This window comes from Oxyura jamaicensis, chromosome 14 (genome assembly GCF_011077185.1).
Source record: "Oxyura jamaicensis isolate SHBP4307 breed ruddy duck chromosome 14, BPBGC_Ojam_1.0, whole genome shotgun sequence".
Classification (NCBI taxonomy): Eukaryota; Metazoa; Chordata; class Aves; order Anseriformes; family Anatidae; genus Oxyura; species Oxyura jamaicensis.
In genome coordinates, this window is record NC_048906.1 from 14,271,360 (window position 1) to 14,290,751 (window position 19,392).

Sequence of the window (19,392 nt, forward strand, 5' to 3'; positions counted from 1 at the left end):
ACTGGGGGCAGACCTGCTGGAGTGCAGCTCTGCAAAGATGGACCTGGGAGACCTGGTGGACAGCAGGCTGAGCATGAGTCAGCAACATGCCCTTGTGGCCAAGAAGGCCAACAGTATCCCGAGGTGCATACAGAAGAGTGTTGCCAGCAAGTCAGGGGAGGTGATCCTCCCCCTCTGCTCAGCCCTGGTGAGGCCACACCTGAAGTATTTTGTCCAGTTCTGGGCTTCCGAGTACCAGAGGGACATTGAACTACTGGAACAAGTTCAGAGGAGGGCTATGAAGGTGATCAGAGGACTGGAGCACCTGTCATACCAGGACAGGCTGAAAGAACTAGGCCTGGTTAGCCTGGAAAAGCGAAGACTGAGGGAAGACCTCATAATGTGTATAAACACCTGAGGGGAGGGTGTCAAGAGGATGGAGCCGGTCTCTTTTCCATTGTGCCCAGCAACAGGAGGAGAGGCAATGGGCACAAACTGAAGCACAGGAGGTTACGGCTCAATATGAGGGGGCACTTCTTTACTGGGAGGGTGACAGAGCACTGGGACAGGTTGCCCAGAGAGGATGTGCAGTCTCCTTCTCTGGAGATATTCAAAATCCACCTGGATGTGATCCTGCGCAAGGTGCTCTAGGCGATTCTGCTCAGCAGGGGGGCTGGACTTGATGATCTTCAGAGGTTCCTTCCCACCTCGGACAACTGTGATTCTGTGAAAATGTACACAGTTTAGAAGGACAAACTTTTAGGAAGTTGTGAGCTGTTATTTCCACCTCTTCCATGTTTTTTTTCCTTAAATGTTATAGAAAAGAAGGACACTTGGGAAATTTGATTTCCTGTGCATACCTTGTTTTTACATCTGTTAAGTGAGCGTGAATCTTTCTCTGCCATCTTTGTAGGTCAAGAAACTATTTACATAAACATGACACCTTTTCAAATAATGCCGTAAGTTCCTCTGCAGGGGAGATATCTATGCCTTTACAGCTGCATCTTCGGGTTTCTCTAAAATTCATAAAACTTGAAATACTGAGAAGTTTGGTGCTGTACATTTGAAAGTCGTTATACTGGGGATAATTGTCATTTTTATACATCATGAAAGTCTTAAATAAACATTAAGTATCAATTTTTAAAGAGTTCCATTGCATTTCCTACCTCTTTTACACATTGCATAGGAATGCTTTTTTTTTTTAAAAATGTACCTATTAAGACTACCAAAGGAAACTCAGAACTGTCTCCAGAGCCTGTGTAACCTTTCTTTACTGTTGTCACAGGCAAGGAGGGGTAAACCCCACAAGATATCCATTTACTAAGTCTTTCTTTAAATAAAGATAATCAGAAACACAGTCTGCATTACATATAAAGATCTTTCAAAGCGGTCTGACAAAAAGAGAAGTTTATGAGTTCCTTTGCTAAGCAAGGAAGATGCAGTAATTGAAAGTGCCCACGGGCTTGGAGATTTATTGTTAAGGGAAGCATGCTATAAACAAGAGTAACATTAAAGATTTGACTGTAATAATTCAATCTATCTTACTTTACAAAATAACATCTAAGTTTGCAAGTAGTAAGACCTTGTTTACAAATAATTTGCAGCCTTCATGATGTAAGCAGCTTTCAAAGCCTCCCAGATGAAATAATTTTTATAAAATATATGATATTACAACTGAAACACCAGTCACAAGTGTGTAGTTTGAGCTCAGTATGTTTTTCACTGAAATGGGTTCAACCTCTGTACACTTATTCGTGTAGGAATAAGCAAGGGCAAAACAACAAAGCAGAGTAGACTTCCTTTGTGACTAGACAAACAAACCCAGGTGCTGTTACTGGATTGAGAGCTGTAAAGTGGCAGATTCCAATGAACTTCAAGATGACTAGATTTAGAGGCAGCAGTCCTTTCATCCTGCACTAAATTCTTCAATGTATCTGGATAACTCCAGTTTCTGTAAAGTAGGTAGTCTTCTTTCTAAAGCCCGTGAGAGTGCAACTCATGGCCACCCAGCTGGGTAGGGCATACCAATACAGGCACACAGACTCTCCTCTTAGCTGAGCAAGTATCATCTCTCAGCAAGTGGTTGTTGCTTTGATAAAACAGCAGTAGAATCATAGAATTATACAAAACAAAAAAATACATTAAAGTAATTTGGCTATGTCCTGGTTTCAGTTAGGACAGTTATTTTTCCTCCTAGTAGCTGGTAGGGTGCTATGTTTTGGATTAGGATGAGAAGAGTGCTGATAACATGCTGATGTTTTAATTGCTGCAGAGCACTGCTTATACTAAGCCAAGGACTTTTCAGCTCCTCGCTCTGTCCTGCCAGCGGGCAGGCTGGGGGTGCAGCAAAAGCTGGGAGGGGATAAACCCAGAACAGCTGACCCAAACTGGCCAAAGGGGTATTCCATACCATCTGACGTCATGCTAAACAATATATAGGGGTGGCTAACCGGGCTGGGGGGGCCGGCTGCTCGGGGTTGGGCTGGGCATCGGTCAGCGGGTGGTGAGCAATTGCATTGTGCATCACTTGTTTGTACATATTATTATTATTATCATTATTATTTTCTATCTTAATAAACTGCCTTTATCTCAACCCACAGGCTTCACTTTCCCGTTTCTCTCCCCCATCCCAGAGAGGGAGGGGGGAGGGTGAGCGAACGGCTGTGTGCTGTTTAGCTGCCAGCCGGGTTAAACCACAACAGGCTAGAAAGGGAAAACATGCAGTTACGAAAGAATGGGATCACAGCAATTTTAAGGAATATTGGCTTTCTTTGCCCAGCACTTCTCTGTGCTATATCCCAAATATTGAAAAATAGCACTATACTTGCAAAGTGAAAAATACATATTACTGTAAGGCCGCATTTCTTTTCTCTGAAATAAAAGGTGTTTCCTTCTAGACACAGTACTCATCTCAAATTGATCCTAAGGGAAGAAGAGTGTAGGTAGAACAGCTCACTTAGCAAAACATTACATACTAAATATTCAGATCCTTTACAGCACGATAGAAGGGCTATCTTCTGCCCCTTCTTTCCCTTTCCTACTGCTTCTGGCACTATATTCAAAGAGCACAGCTGCCTGCCATTCAGGGCATAGATATATCTACATAGCAGGTCAGCACAATCATTGAAATGTAGGCATTTATTCTGACAGAGTGACAGATGTTACTTCTGTCCCAGAGCACAAGATTAAAATCTTTACCAGAGACATTTGATTTCATAGGTTGTAATTTTTACAGAAAGATCACATATCGGTTCTTTGAACATACAGAGAACTCCACAAAAATATCTAGATACAGTTCAAAATTTGTCTTGGATCAGACAAGGCAAGGAGAAGATTAGATAACCCACTTGATCTTACACAGAAGCATATGCTGCTCCAGAGGAATTAGAAACTCTTTGGGCCTTAAGGACAAAATTGTTAAGACAGTACTTAACTGACAGAGTTCTTTTTGCTATTACCTTTTAAGATGGTTGGTGTTACATAGCTACTATCATCACAATCTGCCATATTCATCACTGCAGTTGGTACAAAGAGAAGTAAAGCATGTAAGTTTTCTGTATGTGAAAAAAATGAAAGCAGATATTTAACAAGTATATTGAATATTTAGAGTCATGAGAACATATAGTTTAATTAAATAAATATGGAGAGATTATTTAGAAAATTATTTTTATGGTTCTTAATATCTTATCTGTATCTTCTCTGATATTCTTGCTTAAAAAGCTCATTTATTCATCTACTAAGTATTCCAGTTGTTCAGCAAATGAAAAGTACTCTCAATTCTGGTGCTCTTATTATGCAGAGGTAGTTACTGAGAACGTGTACTAAATAGCCTTTCATACCTCAAAAGCACATTACAATAGTGATAGATGGATGCACATGCTGGTGTGAGAAAAAAAAAAAAAAATGAACTAAAGACTGCTCTACTATCATGGCAATTTCTTTCTTAAGACCCAAAGAAAAAAATATTTGGTCTATCTGTAGTAGAGAGGGTGACAATTAAAAGAAAAGGCTACACCAATCATCTATTGATTCACAGCTATGCAGCAGTCTTTATCACTGACCAAGAAGTACTGAAAAATGTAGTTGTAGTTGCCTATCAAAGATGAACATTCACTAGAAACATTTTAATTTCCTCCTTTGTGTATAATAATGCCAAAGGCCATAAATACTTCTGTGATGGAGAACAAGAGAGACAGACAGATATGCTCTTTTAATGCAGAAACACAAATACACTTTTCACATTTTAACTAATTCAATTCACATTATGTCTGTGAAATATTAGAACAAATTTTATAAAAAGACAAATTAGAGCTTAAAGAAATTCACATTTTTCAGAGCTTGAAGTAGAATGGTAAATTTTCTACTAAGCTTTTACAGAATTGGGCAGTAGATTGGTCTTCAGCCTTCATCCTTTATTATGGCGCTGGGTGTGGGAGGGATCGCTCCACCTAACACACACCAATGGTGCTGGCAATGTACATATATTATTGGGATATATACATATTCATTTAATTTCCCATAAATCTCTTGCATATTCACCAGGTCTCTGAAGAATCATTAACATAGGTTCCCTATCCTATTTGCATGCATACTGGTGTACTGGGTCTGGCTGGGATGGTAACTTTCCCTGCAGCAGCCCATCCAGTGCAGTGCTCTGCACTTGTAGCTAGAGCAGCACTGGTATCACACCGGTGTTGTGGCTGCTGCTGAGCAGTGCTGGCACCGCATCAGGACTCTCTCTGACCCTCCTAGGTGGTGGGCAAAAAGTGAGAAAGAAACATCAACAGGGCAGCTGACCTAAACCAACCAGAGGGATATTCCATACCATACGATGTCACACTCAGCAATAAAAGTGGAAAAAGGAAGAAGAGGGGAGGGGTGGGCTCTCGTTGCAAAAACGTCTGTCCTCTTCCCGAACACTGGCTACATGCGTTGAGGCCCTGCTTCAAGGACGTGGTCAAGCATCGCTCATTTGTGGGAAGTAGAGAGGAATTTCTTTCCTCTGCACTTCCACATAGCCTTTACTTGTTTTGTTATTCCCTTTCCCTCTCCCTTTTCCCTTTAGTTAAATTGTTTAATTAATATTCCCTTAATAATATTTTTTCTCTTTAATTAAATCATCCTTATCTCAACCCATGTGTTGTTCTTTCCTTTACTTCTTCCCCTCCTCATCTGAGGAGGGGGAGTGAGAGAGCGGTTGTGGTGTTCAGCTGCCTAACACAGTAAAACCACCACAACTGGAGTCCTTGGGTGGTTGTCTGATCTACTCTGGTCATCTTTTGATGAAGGCCAGAAGTCTTCCTCACTGCTGAATTTATGACCTTTCCCTTCTTTCTGAGACTTCAGCAGTCAAGCCAGTTCTTGCTGGTTCCATTATCTATGCATACAGACTTTTACTCCCTTATTTTTGGGGTCAATAACATACAATTGTGTTAGCTAAGACCTATGTAATCAACATCTGTTATCTTGTTCTCTTTCTCAATGAAGTTTAATTCCTTTAATTATATAAAAGTATTTGTTCAAATTAAAGCAACATGATTTTGTTCTTCCTGTACTCTCAAATCAAGAGTTCTTGCTGTATATTTATTTAATATTCAAGAGCACCCACAAAACTTCTTTCATCATATTTCTGTTCTCCCTCTCTGCCACTCACTAGCTAAGAGTTTTGACTTTCTAATCTTCATATCTTCAGAGTTGGACTTGATGATCCTTAAGGGTCCCTTCCAACTCAGGATATTCTATGATTCTATGATTCTATATACAGAGTAGTTCTTACAGCAGTTACATTGCAAAAGGCTTTAAATTTAAAAGCAGTGTATACTGGCCCTCATGGCATACCAAAGCATGAGAGAAACAAACTGAGGAGGTGAAATAGAGCTCATCTGGGAAAATGACTGCTTCTTTTTGGTCTAAACCTTAGAGATTAGACCAGTTTTATAACCTGGAAGAACAGATACCAGTGTACTATTGGGCTTTCAAGTCAGATCTTCTCTCACTCCATATACTCCTTGTTCCTTGCTTTAACAAACTCAAAATTTAGTCAAGACACTCATAATTTCTCAGCAGAGCTACACAAAAAGTTTGCAAAAAAACTTTCAGGCAAAAATCACAAGATTGTCTGAACATAGTTTCAGATATTCACTGCAGAGAGAACACACAAGCCAAAGCTACAGAATAAAAAGAGAATGCAAGAGCCAAAGCTCTCTTTTCACCATTTGAGGTTTGAAGTGTTCGAGACTTAAGTAGGCAGAGAAGAGGAAGATTTGAAAGTGAAGTAACATGTGCAAGAAAGCTATCTTGAAGGCAACTGTTGCTACTTGCAGTGTTTGGTGAACGTGTGAGCTCTGCTTCCCATCTTTCTCCAGTGGATAAGGCTATTTTTTAATGCTGTCGGCAATGGACGTATTACCAGCTGTCAAGAAATCAATTACTGAGGCCTTAACTGACAGTCAATTAGACTCCCCATGAACGGTGATTGTATTTCACTCTGAAGATAGTATAGTAAGAAAATGAAACATATGGTAAAGTCAATTATGATTTTTTTTCTCAAAATGGTTTTTAATGGTATTTAACTATTGATCTGTTGGGTTCCAGTTTACTTTAACTGGTGTGCGATACTGTAAGAAGATATTATATTTAGGCTTTCTATTTTAACTTAAATCCTTCTTAAACAGCAGAGAAATTTACATACTGTTATTCAAAAATATATATATCTCAGTAAAATTTATGGCACAAAAGAACGCTTCACAAGGCTGCAGAATTATCAATAAACAGATTATAGTTTTAGCATGACCTTAAGGGAAGATAAGTGATTTCTCTTACTTTCACTCTTCAGTGAAGTTAGAACCAAGCATATTGGAAATGGCATTCTAAAGCCTTATCTAGAAGAATTCTTCTGCCTTTATGAAATAACACAAGCATAAGTTATATCATTTTAGGTAGTAGGTATCAGCTCAAGAGCGTAGTATTATCCTAAGTACTGAGCTGTGTGCATCTCTGCCTCTTGTGCTTGCATACTCGCATGTGCATAAAATGTGAATTGATTGCAGATGTAGTACAGTATGACGTACATTGGATTAGTGTTCTTAATGTATCCATAACGTTTTTGTACGAATACAACTAAACTCAAAAATAATAAAAATGACATACTTTGGCCAAATATAGACTGTGTTCCTATCCTTACTTGTGGGTATATGTCTTTTTTTTTCCTCATTTTCTCTATATTAGAAATTTGACAAAATATTTTTTAAACACTAAATACATTCAAACAAGGGTGAAGATATCTGAAGAAGACAAGCGAGATTATAATTTTTTCTTCTCAATTTTGCAATTGACCTGCTATTGCAATATTGGCCACACCAATGAGTTAAGTGTCTAGAGGTTTAATTTCAGACCCTTTAAAGGGAATTCCCTGTGGCAGGAAGAATGGATGTATCTTACAATCAAAAAGATTCTTGTAATTCTTACATTGAAAGTTAAGAATCTAAAATGCCTAATCTAATTGGTTTTAAAGTTATATAAAATCTTAATGCTCTGTTTACTCTTATAACACTAGACAGTAGTAATTTTTTTTGTTTGTTTAATTTCTAAAACATAAAACCCTCCAAAAAGGGGGTAGTAAAAATGCTACAAGTCTATTCCTATTAGTGTCAGAAATTAATACCTAATGGCTTCTAGTTACAGCTTTAAAGAAAAAGAAAAAAAAAGGCAAAATTGAATTGATACAAAAGTATTTGTTTTCTCATCCCACAAGCTTTTTAAGACAGATGCATACTAAAGCCAACAACCTGGATTCACCCATCAAGTCTGGATTTGTTTAGATAGTTAATAGCTTCTTCAGAAAACTCTCTCTTTTCCATATAACCAAATAACTAAATAGCAAACTTACTTCATTGTTATACCACCATCCAACTATAGTTTTGGATTAAACATATGTATTATAAATGATGAGCTAATTCAATCTGTGAACACTTTGTTTTCACACTAAGCAAATAACATATGTTGAAAATTGAGGGAAACAAAAGTTTCCTTTTATCCCTACCTTCCCTCTTCTCCAGGAGACAGAAGCAGCAGAGCACTCCAAACTTCAGAGATTTGCTTCTCCTCAATCGGCATTGCTTCCAATGGGTAAAAGCCAGGACTAGTAGGTGTCAGATCCATCCAATTAAAACCCTGACTGTTGATACAATCAATTAAGATATCCAAGTCAGCTGTGATGATACACCATTTTATCTTCTGTGTGCATGTATACTTTTTGGGGGAAATAAACTGAAATCTTAAAAGAGATTTAGGGTTCTGACTGATGAATCACTAAGTTACTTCACTCTAGGTTTTTAAGAAAAAGTGGTAAAATTCAGAGGCCACTGACACAGCACCTTTATAACAACTGCTTTCCATGACTTACACTTTAGCCTGGATTTCATTCAGAGATGTAAGAAGCCAAAAATGGGCAAATACAATACCAGAAGAGTATTTTAAGGTGAACTGAAAGCAATGCCAAAAGTGATAATATCTAATTCCACTCTTGTGGCTTTTATCTGTAGATCTCTAAGTGCCAGCGATATTCTAACTAAGTGCGCTATATTCAGCTCAGGAGGAGGTCAAGGGCAGAACTCCCATGGACTTTAAAAGTTTGCTGGAATAAGACAGAAGTATCAAAACATATTACTGCAGCTTCTGTCTAATATATTATTTGGTGGGCCAAAGGAGCAGTAAACCATCAACCACTGACTTGATAATTGCATTTATAATGAAAATGTGTGCCCCTTTTGTGTCATTTCTACTGTAAAACAGCATGCTAGTACCCACTAGTGAACAGTGTACTCAGCAGAAGAATAACTAATAGGTGAAATAAAAAATATGTCCCTGATGTTTTTTTTTTTTTTTTTTTTTTTTTTTTTAATGTATTAAATAATGATAAGGGGCAAAGAGCAAATATTCAGCAATCAGCAATCAACCAATGGGGGAGTGGGGTGGGGAGATGCAAAATATGGTGATTCAGTAAGTAAGGACCATTAAAAATCTTAGTGCAGCCCTTCTCTGAAATATTCTCCCACTTGTCATAAAAGTACTGAAACATGTCATCCTTCACTTTGATTGAAGCTAGTCTCTTCTCCAGATGTTAAGGCTGTTCTGTTATCTGTTACTATGTCATATATATTCCTGCAAATATACTGTCAAAAAGACATACTTGCAGGTTGACAGCTAAGATATTAAAAGGCAATTCCAGTTACAGCTGGCCAAATTTTTGATTAGCTTTTCAGTAAACAAAGGGCATTATTACTGACAGTAGGTGATTTCAGACAAGATGGAAGTTGTGCCATGGCATACACCTAAGTCTCAGTTGTTATGGTATGTTAAGAGATAGCTTGAGCACCCTTAAGAACCTTGTTGTTAGTCTTAGAGACAAGGGTGAGAATTCAATGTGCTAAAATTCTTTATTTTTACAAAATTTCTAAATAGTACTCCTCTTTGACATTGAGCATATTGAAATACTTCTAAATACAATCGAAAATTGTTGCTTGGCAAACCTAGCTGAAATAGGGTATCCCTTGGGGGCTTTATAATATTTCTAATCTTTTACAAAAGTTAGCTGAAAAAAAAAAAAGTACACAGAAAAAATGACAATTATTTCTTCTATAAAAGGAATGGCATAATACAGACAAATGGATTTTGCAGAAGAATTGCCAATTATACTTGGCCTTGTTCAAAAGGTTAATGATGAAATATATCTGGCTTATATTTCAAGAAGAAAACTAGCAGTAAGACAAAATTATTCATGGTGAATCGAGTGAAAATGTTTCCTTTGGTCTTTCTTTAGCTTTTGCTAACGATCAGGAACTAAAAAATGCTTTCTGCTGTTGAAACTGGTATGCTTAATCTTCTAAATTGAATTTAAATATTTTAAGACATAATCCATATTTTTTTTTCTTTATCATCTGTTACTCATGTACTTCTAATGATGTAAACAGAAATGAAGGACATGGCAATGACCCTCATTAATCCAATAATACTTTGTGACTAGATCAGGTCATGGGAATATTTACAATAAAAAACTTCATTTGCTCTACAGGTTTGTTTGGGCAAAAGCAGTTAAAAGAGAACACTTTATACAAATCTAAATGAAACATCTCCTGATAAATTGTTAAAAATATCTTAACCATTAGATATGGTAAAGTTATGGTGTTTTGTGAGGCTGATAATGAGCAGAATAGAAACAGGTAAAAACCCTCCTCCTGTCCTGATGGAAATAATCTATAAAATTTTTTGAGGAGTTAGCAAACCCAGACTTCGGTGCACCCCTAAAAGAAAACACACATGCACAAGATGTATTTAGGTTGGATATTAGGAAGAACTTATTTACTGAACGGGTTGTTAGTCATTGGAATAGGCTGCCCAGGGAAGTGGTTGAATCACCATCCCTGGAGGTCTTTAAAAGACGTTTAGATGTAGAGCTTAGGGTTATGGTTTAGTAGAAGATTTGTTAGCGTTAGGTCAGAGGTTGGACTCGGTGATCTTGGAGGTCTCTTCCAACCTAGACTATTCTGTGATTCTGTGAAGATGAAATACACAGCCATTAAGTCTTTTTGAACTTCCAGGAAAAAAAAAAAAAAAAAAAAAAAAAAAAGACAACCAAGCATGAGATATCATTTTAACATGCAGCCTATTCTTCATTCTATTTGCATTTCTTATTTTTGCTGTTCCTTCTATTAGGAGAGCTGTCTGGTGACAGCTCCCAGAGAGAGACTTGGACACATCCAGCACACACATACACTACCATGTAAACTTGGCTAACCCAGGTAATGAGGCCAAGACGCTGTTCAGGGGCAAGACAGCTGCTCAATCTAGAAAGCCTGAGCACAGAACTGAGGAAGTCATTGAAAGAATCATGATGCTTCATTATGACAATAAGAAATAGGTGAAATAGAATAATTATGTTGAAAAACTGATTTTTTAAAATTACATTGTACTGTTCTTTTGTGTCTGAATAGAGTACCACAAGAAAAAGATAGCAAAATATTTCTCTGTGTCCATTCACATACATTAAATGCTGTTAATACTAAAGGGAATTATACACAAAATCCTTTGTATCTTGACAGAATTTTTCATTTTAGAATAGAATTGGTATCATTTCTAGTCTGCAAAGGTATAATTTATAATTTAATAATTAGTTGATGTGTATAATACAATAAGTTTATTGAAAATATCATGTTTTATTGTTATATAATGCACACATGTTCAACTCTGTCATATGAAGAGCTTCTCTCCAGTAAGTTTAAAAAGAAGTGAAGGAGGCTCCTAATGGGGAATTGCTATCACAAGAGGCACTAGTCTCTGTAAGAATCAAATGGGTTTAGCCTGTTTTAACCAGCACTTTCAATCTTACAAACCTTGTTGTCAGAAGTCTTTCAGGGTTTGAATTGCTGAGAATATATCCCCGTGGAAATCAAATGCCTATGTCTCAAGTTGAATAATTAAAAAAAATCTAGCTATTTTTAGAGGCTCTGGCTTCTAGTAGGTACCGATCTGGAGAACAACTGTTCGAAGAAGTAAAGCAATTTTATATTTGCATTAATTTCTTAAACAAAACAGCACTGTTATGCAGTTACATGGCATATTTCCTCCTTTCCCCCCCATTAGATTTCGCTTACATTTTGAAATGATAGATCAATCGCTTTGATAAGTATACATGCATGGCCAGACTGCTGCAGCAAAATATATCCTTATCATGAATAGTTCCCAGGACAAAACGTTCAGTCAAAAAACCTCCCTCAACAACAACAAAACCACCCCTATACCATGATATGAAACTTGTCAGAACTCAGGGAGTGATGGATAAGCAGAGAGCAAAACTTCAAAAGGGAGTTTGACACAAAAATGTGTAAAAACAAAAACAAAAACAAACAAAAACAACAACAACAAAAAAAAAACACAAAAAAAAACAACACTTTAAGAATGAAAGTTTTTAACAATGAAACAAATAAAGCCATTCTATAGATCTGCATTTGGGAATGAACTAAGATTTCCTCCAGGTCACACCACCATCTAAGAATATTACATGGGTAACTTGCTTCATCTGAACGCAAGGAAAGGCTATTGCTCACTTTGACCTGTCAGCCCAATTGACATCAAAGTTGTCAAGAAAAATAAGAAAGGGTGAACAGGAAAGCAAAGGACAAATATAAAGTAACAAAAGGGAAGACCTGGAAAGAAAATGTCTTGCCATAAAGAACCTCTTTGCTTAGGTCATGAACTCATATCACATTCTCATGATAGTTGTTAATAAATATCTGTTAACCTCATACAGAAATGAACTTAGTAAGGATAGCCAATATTAACTGTTGAAATAGAGCACACTGATGCAAAAATAAAGATTGTATGATTAAAGGATACCACTGATGATAAGCTGAATATAGATATAGGGAGCCATGAGATCCTGAATGTTAATACCAACTGTGAGAGTTTATTAGGTGACCTTGGCAAGTTGCTTGCCTTCATTGTTCCTTAGGCCCATGTAGAATATGAAATAATATTTACAAATTTGGATATGCAGCAGCCTACCTACAACTACTACAAATCTATTTTTTCTGACATCATCTGTCTGTATACCCAATGTGCTTTCCAGATATAATTTTGGTAAGTAGGCTCAGGTATTTCACGATTCAGATCTTTCCTACAGCCAAACAGAGTAACATAAAGAGTTATGTGAAGTAGCAGGGTTGATAGTCACAGGAGGCCACTGAGTTTGCTCTATTTTTTACCATCAGCAGTATGACAGCCCTGTGAATATCTGTTTATTCCTATTGATGAATTCAGGTTAGATTCATGGATAACTCATTAAAATATTGCATGTGCCAAAGGAAGGGAAGAATATCATGAAAATCTGTTGATTAATTTTGTTTAGTAGAGAAGAATTTTGTAGAGAAATTGTGTTTCAGGCTTACAACTGATGAGGCTTACTGTCAATGATGTTTGAAAGTTGCATGCAATTTATCCTATTTCCACTACAGTAGAAGTACAGTTTACAAACCATTTCAAAGGCATTACACAACAATCAAGTATTTATATATATATTATTATTTTCAAATGGATAGAATGATTCAAGAATAATCAGCAATCCACATTAAAACCAGATGAGAACTCACAAAAGTCTGACTCATAGCATGGCTGCATGATAGACTCTTCATTAAGTAGCTTATAGGACACTGCAATCACCTGGTTCATTTTCAATCAGCAGGGAATTATGCAGGTTAGTTTCAGCTGCCACTTTTGGCTGCTGTAGAGAAAGCAGGAGTAGCAAGAGGTATTTTAAACACATGCTGGTGGGAAGGGAAAAAAAAGAGTAGAAGAAAATCTGTGCATACTACATAATTATAATGTCAAATCATAAAAGTTCGTGATCCAGGAAACTACTATGAGTTCCTATTTATAAAATTTAGCTTTGAGAATTGAAATGTATTCCGCAATATATCCTTGGCTCAATAAGGTTGCTAAAAATAACTGATAAAACTAACAAGAATTGTTATTAATCTGAATTTCTTATTTTGCAATCTAGTTTTACTGAAAATGAACCCAGAAATCCTAAGACTTCTCCAACAGAGCATGCTGATCAAAGTTATTTAGGAACAGCTTTGATTTATGTCTAACAAGGTATGTTGAAGTATGTTATATTAGAATAAACTTCAGTTTTGTGAATTGGTCTAATGTCACATTATCTAAATTATCTGTTGTTATTATTATTAGTTGATGCTGAAAACAGCGTGTTGGCAAATGCATCTTTCTTCTTCCAAACTAACATTAGGACATAGCACATACTCTATAACAATATGTAAAATATTGTTTTAAAATCCCAAGTGAAACAACAATTTGGAATACAAAAAGATGAAAGATTAGGATTTTTTTTTAAGTGTTTTAGAGATAAGTAATGCTAAAAGCAACAGAAAAATTATTCTTGTTAGCTTGTTTGATTTCCCAAGAGCACTGAAGAAATACTTATTAAGGAAATGTCATGATGACAGCCAACACTGAAATCAAAAGAATCACCAATTTCAGCCCTCATATATGGGAGCTTTGAATGCTACAAACTAGTATTTTCTTTGGTGATTTCCCACTTTGAATAGCCTGTATCAGATATAACAAATCTTTAAGTTGTTAAAATACCTTAAGTGACACTATATTCTGATTATAGTTCTTTACATAATTATTCTTTCTGCAGGAGAAATACAGTGCACTATGAAAAACATACTCAGGAAAAAGTCATTACACAATTACCCATACAATACTCTGAAGCCAAATCCACAATACTGTGCAAATAAGTGACTTCCTCAGCATACTTTTTGAAGGAAGGTTATCCTAAGTGAGCTATCAATTTTAAAGTCAAATCTCCTTGGTTGTGGAGGCAGAGAGTACATTTCATAGAATTTACAAGCACTTACCACATAAACAGATTAACTTTGTAGAGGCATTGGAAATACTGTTATTCCTTTGTTAGTTTTTTGCCTCTGACTGCAGTCTTGTTTATTTGCTTTGTAAGAAGCAGAAGTCAGTTCAAATCAGTTTCCCAAAACTCGACCTTTCAAAACCCAGAGACCATTGGACTTCAAAATGGTGAAGTATATGCTAACAGTGGGAAGAATTTTAGCATTGCTTCTTTGTCCTCTTGATCCTAAACAGCTTTAAGTTTTTGTAAGATGGAAATAACTTACAAAACAAACAAAATAAACCAACACGACCACCACCAAAATACGCGTACGGCTCACATATTGTGTGAAGATAGTTATGTAATAAATTCATGTGATATTGGATCATTCATGCCAAAAGTAAGTTTACTTGTATGAGGACAATTTGGAGGACAGTGAAAAGAAATGAAATCGCTTGCTGCAAGGCAGATAGAAGAGCAATCTTTGTAGCCCACTGCACAATACTTTTTTGTAAAAGGCAGTTCAGTGCAGATGGAAGACATGCAACTTTCTAGTTCAGGAGGTACTGTACCTTAACTTTTTCTGATCAGTCCTCCTCCCTCAATAACAATATGTGTATGCACTACCTTATTTATATGTTCGTAATTATAAAGAAGTTTGAGCCTAATCAAGAAACTTTATATTCCTATAATCATCAAAGAATTTCCCCAGGGAATTCCATTGAGATCAACAGGACTGCTTAGCTGCAAAAAAATGCTTCTGTGATTCAGGCTTTGGGAAGCCTTCACTGGTAAATAAACCCTATGTACCTATGATACTAAATATGCTGGATACAAATACTGGTACGATGTTTAAGTGGCAAGGATACTGGACTGGGACATCACCAAACAGTCTTGATGACCTCTCTTATCTTCCCATAATGACCTTGCCTGCTTTGCCAATTTAAGTAATTCTGGGAAAAGCTGTCTTTTATTGTCTATGCATGCAGTTGGGGTCCCAGTCTTTGGTGTGGCTTCTAGAGGCTCTTACAATAGAGACAATAATAATATTGAATTCTTAATTTGAGGAACAATCCTGTGGAAGCAAAGACTAGCTCTTACTCAGGCTTTTAACAGGTGGAAAATACTCCTCTGAAGGGTCTGTGAACATAGTGCTTAACTTTAAATAAATGTCAATGCTGCTAATAGCTAAATATCCTTGCCCTGAGCCAGCAGGTTTTGATTCAGTTCTGTATATTCCTTACAGTTATTTGCCCCCTAGTTGTGCTTGTTTTCTTTTGAAGAATAATTAAGATTTAATGACTTTTTTTTTCTTTTCTTTCTTTTTTATTTTTTATTTTATTTATTTATTTATTTTTCCTGCTTGCTTTCTTGTTGCCTACTGTGCTGATTGCTTGTGTCTGATCCTGGTCATTACAAGAACTGTACGGTAATTACCTATCTGGTGACTCATTAATGAAGGTCCCCAGAGAGATGAAAAGCTGTTCTTTTGAAGTTCATCATGTTTGCTGTTGGCCTTCTAGTTTAATCTATACATTCAAGACATCTTACTCAATTATTGGAAACTCTTTTTTTTTCTAAGGATATAGACACCTTGTAAACAAAGAACTTTATCTCTGCTAACAACTTGACTTACCTCTGATAAATCAAAGCATTATACACACAGACACTCTTTTCATCTTTGAAAAGCCAGAATGGTTCAGAAAAAGAAAACCAAAACATTCTGGTACAAACAGGTGTTTTGGATCAGGGAATTACCTCCAAAATACATCATTTCATACATCTCAAATTCAGCAACATATTGCAACAAAAAGCTCTGTTCATGAAAACATATTTTCCAACTCTCAGAAGCTTTTTTTTTTTTTTTTTTAAGTTTTAACAGAGCTTTGTAAGACAAAGAATTACATTTTAGAATTTTCTGTGAAATATGTTTGACACTGCTTAAAAAATATCATAGTGCTTGGCACAAAGTCAACCAAAAGCTTCCAGCTTTTATTTCCAGGCATCTCATCTGCTCTTGCAGACGATCTACAACTTGTGTTTTAACTCCCCCTAGCCCACTGTGACCTAGGAATGAGAACTCCCAGATGCTCACCTCTGACTCCCTGGGCTTATATAGCCAAGCAATATTAACATACAATGTCTTCAGAACACCTTAGCAGTTACCTGGTGAATGGATTTTTGAGAGACCTATTCGTATTTCACCAGAAGTTTATCAAGATCTTTTCCAACACATTGTGGTTTTGACAAATGAGCCTGACGGGAAAGACTGCTTCAACAGAACATTCCTGTGACTGTAGCACTGGAAATACTCAGTTCAGACAATTAGATTTTTGTTTTGTTGGTTTGCATGTTAAACCACATTAGGGTAGCTTTTCACCAGCAGTGAAGGTCACAACGAAGGTGATTAACTGCTTTGTTTTTGTTATCCGTGTAATTTACACAATTGTTTTTCTGAAGTTGTGCTGTCCTTACAAGGCAGCTGTCAGCCTGCATGGGTGGTCCATTATTTGTATTCACAAGTCTGTTTCGTTGTCTCTGTTTATGTATAGTTTAATAGGAAAGGAAAGAGCTGTGAGCAAAGCAAGTCTCCAGAACAAGAACTCTGAAAGTGAGGGAAGGGTGGATCTCTCACTGCCAACAGACACAAACATGTGCTAGAAGTCCCAACAATACATCAGGACTTGAAAGATCCATACAAAAAAATTCTCTGACTGTCTAAGGAGAACATCAGGGAAAGATGGATCCCTCATGATCTAAGGCTTGATCGTTGGGGGGCGAATGAGCACACTGGTGTAAAGTTAAGCTGGCAGAGGTTAAAGACAAGTTTTGAGTAAAAGTAATTATACACAGATACAAATGGGGACCTTATCAACTCCATGACAACTTAATTAGCCCAAAGTGCCTGATGAATATACTTCAACCTCTTGGGCACCTGTACTACTAGCTATTTACATCTAGCTATTTACGTACAGTCGGATATTGCAGAGCACCACTCTAACTGTTCTTATCAGCACAACGCAAGAAATCAGATTTTAAAAAATCGAACAGTTTTGTTTTGTGCATAGTCATTGCTATCCAGGATATTCCACTTTACTAAAATGAGAACTCAGGATCTTTTTTTTTTTTTTTTTTTTTTTTTCCTCCATAACTGTTTAAGGAATCATGGGAAAGGCAACAGTACACATGAAAATAGTCCCTAACACTTAACATCACTTGTCTTAGCAACAATATAGGGTGGTTGTTTTTTTTTTTTTTCCCCACTGGTGGATGAAAGTAAAGTTCACATTACCCTCTCTCCTGCTAAAAGCAAAAAAAAGCAGCTAAGAGGTGTGGTTGGAATTGTGTTGTCACCCAGCGACTGTTATGTTTGTTTCTTTGCACACTATCACTGAGTTTGGATTTAACTTGTTTAATCTCTCTCCCTGTGGAGTGATACAGCATTTCGTACCTGTTGAAATGCCACCACCAAACTGAAGAGATCCCCAGATGGTAACACCAGTGTATTCCTGGCTCTGTGGACTTTGAATAAAAATGCACAATTGAACAATATTTCTGCAACTGGAAACCCACATTCCAAAATATTTTACAAACAAATGTTGACCATGGAAAATCCATGCTGCTAAAGACTTGATAGTCCTTCTTACTCATGAGATCAAAACATATCTAAGGTATATGGTAGAACAGAATATTTATTTTTATTTAATTGAACCAGTAGCAAATCTTACCCCTGTACATCATTGTATATATAATACTAAGAAAACTATAAACTTCTTTCAGATAAGTTTAATTACAAAAGCTTCATTTGCAACATAAAACCGTACTATGCATTCGTTGTAAACTATTGCAGTAGCAAGGGGATGGAATTATTTATTGTCTCTTTTACATATTAACATGGTAATTTGTTGTTTTAAACCATTCATATTTTAACCAGCTGCCAATCACACGTTTTTCTAACTTCTTTACTTACATTTAATGTGAAATAATTGAGAAATGTTTGGAGTTTTACTTAAGAGCTGATTAAAATAAGCACTATTTGAAAGAGAATTACTAGGGCATCAGGAATCTATTAAATGAGCTGGAAAAATCCTACAGAATATAATATATGCATGTGATTAAGAGCTCTACACTGATAGGGTTTCCTTTCCTACCATCTATTATAAAGGCATTAGGAAAGTTGCATCAATTAAGATGCTAGGCCTGAATATAACAGTACTCAGTTTTTCAGGGAGAGCACAAATAAAGGACAATGTGAATTGTCAATCTCACTTTGTATAACCTTCCTCATGAACAAAACCTATTGATTTGCACACATTTTCTTGACAAATCTTTTGAAATCTATTCAACGAGCATCCTGTAGAATGGCCACCAATTAGTATAAAGAATAATTTTAAGTTTTGTTGAAGAGTTTCTTGTGCCTTGTCATAGTTATCAGTCCACTTAGACTAGGCATTACCACTGGCCTTTATTACAGAGGCCTCAAATACTTTTTTGGACAAATGAACTCATTCAAATTTGACAGTTAAACTAAAGTAAATTTTCCTTGCCTCTTGTATAGAGGAATTAATTATATGTAATGTATTTTTTCATAAAATACTGGCAGTAATCTAATACAATCCACTATCCAAAGTTGCACAACTTTTCATCAATTATTTAAAATCCACACAGTTAAATAAAATTTGCCTATTGCCCAATTTTGATCTCACATGTCTTAAATATTTTACAATGTTAAGTAAGTTTCAGGATTACTGATACTTTCTGGTTTCATGTATTCATTTTTTTTTTTTTTTTTTTTTTTTCCATGGTGAAAGTAACATCATACTAGCTGGAGATCACACTCAAATAGTCTTTGGTGGAGAAGCCTACAAATTGGTGAAAAGTTAAGGGCTTTGTCACACACTTGTATTTGCAGCCATGTAATACCAACCATTCCTTCATTGATCCTTCTCCCCTGAACATGTCCTGTGTAAAACACATCTCTCCCAAATTAATGT

The 19,392-nt window shown here is 36.4% G+C and overlaps 1 long non-coding RNA gene across 4 annotated transcripts in view; it reads right to left on the bottom strand.

Annotated features, from left to right (window-relative positions):
• Positions 1–257: 257 nt before the first annotated feature.
• The window catches only part of LOC118174508, a 126,048-nt gene continuing 106,913 nt past the window's right edge, over positions 258–19,392 (bottom strand). Inside the window, exons 3-7 of one of the 4 annotated variants that reach the window (XR_004754672.1) lie at positions 17,850–17,920; positions 13,125–13,255; positions 3,438–3,533; positions 2,804–2,901; positions 258–703 (exon numbers count right to left, since the gene is read on the bottom strand). This is a non-coding gene — a long non-coding RNA (uncharacterized LOC118174508). The remainder of the gene's footprint in view (positions 704–2,803; positions 2,902–3,437; positions 3,534–13,124; positions 13,256–17,849; positions 17,921–19,392) is intronic. The other 3 variants (XR_004754670.1, XR_004754671.1, XR_004754669.1) reach the window with 3 other exon arrangements.